The sequence below is a fragment of the Aegilops tauschii genome, chromosome 1 (assembly GCF_002575655.3).
Source record: "Aegilops tauschii subsp. strangulata cultivar AL8/78 chromosome 1, Aet v6.0, whole genome shotgun sequence".
Taxonomy (NCBI): Eukaryota; Viridiplantae; Streptophyta; class Magnoliopsida; order Poales; family Poaceae; genus Aegilops; species Aegilops tauschii.
The window spans coordinates 95195132-95200262 of record NC_053035.3 but is presented as its reverse complement, the minus strand read 5'-3'; positions in this window follow the sequence as shown (position 1 = coordinate 95200262).

Below are 5131 nucleotides of genomic sequence, written 5' to 3'. Positions count from 1 at the left end.
GACTACAAGCAAACAAATAAACAAGACAACAAGGAAATAAATAAGCAAGAAACTTACGCTAGGCTATCAAGGCTATCACACATATTACATCCAGTGGGCATCAAAGTTCGCCACCAGTGCAAATAAACGCGCCGACAAAAGAATATACAAAACTGAGAGCACTTCAGAAGGCACTAGGCCTGGCCACGTCAGGCCCCCCAAACAGCTGAAGAAGCTGAGTAGACCTCAGTTGTGTCAACGATAGATGCATCAACACTAGATTTAAGGCATGATGGTGCGCACGGCAGTCCTCTGACATCTTCATTGCATCTTTGACTTCAAGTCGGAGCTGAGCTGAAGCAAGCCTTTCCGCTTTAAGTTGAGACTGAAGAAGTCGAACTCATTGAGGCAGCGACTGCACAGAGGTTGTCTCACACCTGCTGGTGAGTAGCTTCAACTCACCGTCTTCATCAAGACAGGACCTTGGGGTCATCTCGCTGTCCTCAAGATGGTTTGGCTCACTATCTTCCCTAAAGTTCTGCCTGGCGTAAGAGATACGAGTCTGAAAGAGAAACAAGGAGACATGTAACAGGTTTCACAATTATATAAGCAAATAAATGGATCTGTTCTGCATAAGGAACATGTTTTTACAACTACAATTTGAAACTGGTAGTTGTTGCAAACATCCAATCAGATGTAAACAGCAAAGCAAACAAGAGTGGAGGAAATGATGCCTATCCAAATCTATACTAGAACAAAGCTTGAAGGCTTGAGAAGGATGAACTTACATTACATGTTAACACGGGCTGGACAAAGCCCTTCTCCATGTTGATGGAAGGATAATTCAATAAATTCCCCAAAGAAAATTCTTTATAAGCGTTGCCATTATTCTACATTTTGCAAAGAGTAAATATAGATCAAATAATATTGGAAGAAATAGAGGATAATGAAGCTCAGGTGCAGACTGATGATACATAATCAAATAGCAATTAATTAAGTACAGCGTTACAAGGCAAAAGGGAGAGAGGTACTAGCAAGAGCAATGCAGAGCCCATTATTGTTTTGAGATCGTATGATCCTTTGAGCAAGGAGATTCATCTAAAATTAGTTTTCATACAAGAGAGAAGGTAAGGCACAAGCAGAAATTTAGGAGTTCAAATTTTGAATTGATATCATAGACAGTACCTGACGCTGGGCTCCCAGCAGTTCTAATAGGGGTTTGGCCACTGGAGTAGGGGTAAAGTGTGGTACAGTTGGGCCTGTGTTTTCTGTGGCTGCTGATCTATCGGATTTAACAGGTATCACTACCTTTTCCAAATACCTAGTTTGTACTCCTTGAGGATCTGCACTCACCCTCTTCCTTTTGGACATCTATTACGAAAGAACAACATTTGACTTGAAAAACATAGTGTGACGACACATGGAGTAGGTATAGAAAATGGATAGGTATGGCATATACTCATATATGATGCTTAAACTAAGCAGATGGTGTAACAAAGTAGAAGTAATGCAAGAGGTCAGATGCAAAATATGTGCGACCAATACAACTTTGCAAAGTTAGAGCAAGCACCTTGATGGGTGAATAAGATAGGCCATCCTCCACCATGCCAAGTTTGTTAGCCAGTGGATCATTCCGCAATATTCCTCTCGTGCGCCCATTCTCATATTCATTTTGATAATGTTCAATATCTGATATGCATGAAAACATAAAAACAAGTGAGATTTTCTTTGTAATGCAGAAGTGATTCTAATCCAATACTGCCTCCCTGTAAACCCCTTTGTGCTATCTCTGCAATTCTTTTAGAAGATGCCATGCATGCTGTAATTTGTTGTGTGCATTAATATAATGTGGCCTACTACTCAAAATATGAGAGCTCTAGAAGTGATGACACTTCGCAGATGATAGCTTCAACATATAGTAAAGAAGAACAAGTCGACCTGACCTGACAGATTCAAAATATACTAAGGGAGAACAACTCGACCTGACCAGTCGACCGCAAGAGAAGAGTATCATCTTAAAGAAGAGCAGAAGAGCAAGCAGATTGAAGATATTACAAGTCTTTCAATACAAGGTCGGTTGGCCACCCATGATGAACCAGAGCGCACAGAGAAATACTATTCTTTCCGGTCTCTCCATATGTGGCTCACATGCATTTCGAAACTAAAGTAGGAACATTTAGCTAACCAATTAAACATCTCTTAGTTTTACTAATATCAGCAATAATATCAGATATGAATTTGTACATCTAAGCTTGTTTAGCTCGATGGGTGGAGCCGTGCTATTATGACATAAACCACGTAGGCTGATTGTGGTCATCATAAAATGGGGAAAACATAAGCATGATGAGTACAGTGTTGACCGTGGCAGTGGGATGGCAGATCTGAAGCTGCAAACCGCGCAAAGGGTAGTTAGCAACCGATGTTTGCTTTGAAATAACAACTAAGATTTGGTATGGACAAGAAAGTACGGTCAACAAGTGACAAAGAAATGCAATTATGCTGTCTCTCTATATGTCGCGACATGCATTTGGAAACTCAAGTGGGACCTTTAGCTAACCAATTAAATGTGTCGGTTAACCAATATCAGTATCATATCACAATCATATTTGAACAACTAAGCTTTCGAATTCTGAGTGTTGTGTTGTTTAGCTTGAAGGGTGGAGTAATGCTAGTACGACAGAAAGCACCTACGCAGATCATAGTAGAGTAGATAAAAGGGGAAAACCGTAAGCATCAAGAGAAAAATCAGGAAAGTGGAACTAGCTGGACCAGTGGGTGGCGCACATGCTTTTCGAAACGAATATAGGAACATTAGGTGACCAATTAAATGTTCTCTGTTTTAGTGATATGAGCATCATATCAGATTCGTATTTCAACACGTAAGCTTTGGGTTGAGGTCTTGAGGAGCAGTGCTAGCACGACACGAAGCACCTACGATGATGGTAGTGAATATAAAGGGGGGAAACCATAAGCTTTACGAGTATAGTGCCCGTGCCATGGCGGATCTGAAGGTGCAAACCGGACAAAGCTACTTCGCAACCAATGTTTGCTTTCAACTAGCCACTACGATTTGGTACGGACAAGAAAAGTACAGTAAACAAATTACGATCTATTTTTCGGGTGAGATCAATAACTTAAGCACATATGGAAGAGTACCACCTCTCTTGCGACGCCGTGTAGGCCTATGCTGATACGTTGAGGGTGCTGCGGGTGCGATGGCTGTCGGCGGCGGGGAAGAAGACTTTAGACGGCAGACGGCCGGGTCGGGGGATATATCCTGTTGCCGTGGACGAGGCGGTCGTAGGAGCGGCAACGGCAAGGTGGACGATGGCGCCGATGAAGCGAGAGGAGGCAATGAAAGGATCCTGGTCCAGCGCCGTGGATGAGAGACGTCCATCTCTTGCAGTGGACGATGGGGTAGGGGTAGCGGCTCCGGCAAGGTGGAGGATGGGGTGGCGGACGGAGGAGGCTGGCCGCAGTGCGGAGGTTGTCGTGCCGCCGACGGTGTATGAATGGGGAAATGGAGGGGAGGGGGGATCTCAAACTTTGGGACGCGCTTCTCTGAAATGGGGGGAAAGTTACAAACTTATCCCCGTTTAAAATTTCGGACATCGCGTCGGTTGGGGATAGGACGGTAATCTCGCATCTCCCAAATATTTGCCGATAACTATTTCGGGCGAGGAGAGGGTGTTTTGCCGCCCACGGTTGGCGCCCACGGTGTATGAACGGGGCTGACAGGTAGGGCGGTTGTGCCACGTCTGATGGAAGTTACACATCTGCCCCTATTTAAAATATTAGCCTACATCGATTTCGGACGAGGAGAGTTTGTTTTGCCGCCCACCGTGTATGAATGGGGAAATGGAGGAAGAGACACATATCTTTCGGACGAGCTTGAATCAAATGTGTTTTGCCGCCCACGTTTGGCGCCCACCGTGTCTGAATGGGCTCAGAGGCCGTCGTGTCATGTTTGATTGAAGTTACTAGTCTACCCCTATCAACAGCAGTGTAAATCCGGTCGATAAGGATGTCAAGTGTCAGGGGTAGACAGTAATTTCCATCTTGCAAACACTTGCTTCGGGCAGCCCACAAATTATAGTGGGTGTTTAGCCGCTTCGTTCAAAACTTGGGAGAATTAGCATTCACGTTTGCCCTGGGACCTGGCAAACTAAATTCAAATCCAATTTCTATTCGATTACGAATATCCACAGATAATTATACGTTTTGTTATTCATTTCTTCAAAACCACAACAAAGATTTATTCCACCTTTATATATGATTATGATTTAGAAATGCCGTGATCTTCGAATTCAGTAGGTTGGATACACTCTGAGTCAAACAGTTATTTCATCCAATACAATATGCTCACACGAAAAACAGTTCACCTTATGTCACTCATACAAGTACTGAGGATTACCTTGCCTAAAAAATTCGGATCATTACAACACATGGACAACATAGGGGGTCTTGCAACATAATCCATTCAGAGACATGACACAACATGCAAGTACAATAATCTAATGACAATTTCAACTGGTATCTAAAGAAGAACCGGGATTACCTTGGGCTTCAAATAGCAGAAACAGCAGGACCTCCTCCGTCTTCAAATGCAACATTCTTACTTCCTCCAATTCTTGGGTTGCTTGCATAATGCGTGCCGCTAATTCCGTAATTTCCAGCCTCAAGATAAAGATTACCTCATTCATGGCAGCCACACCATCTCTTTCTGCCTCTAGTAGAGCCTCAAGCACTATAATATCTGTGCTCAGACTGCTCTCTGGCGGTGTTGCCTCTGAACTGCTACCATCTGGTAACATGGATGGCGCACTGCTTCCACAAATAGATTCTGGGGTTGTACATTGTGTCCTAGTGTGAACGGCATCTTGAAAGGTTTCCGCTGGACATCAGTAAGAGATAGTTATCGTATGATCCAGGCAGTAAACTTACATGCTAAACGACGGACGAATTATTGCCGAGCATGGCAAACTATATTTAAATGGTTCAAAGCAGCATCAGCTGAAAAGAAATTAAAATGGTAAGATGAAACTAGGGATGTAAGTGGCAAATAAACGACATCCGCCAGTCCCATCTAGTTAGTTTTTGCTACCTCCCTAGTTCATTTTCCTCAAAAAACAAAAACTCTTTTGAACTATCA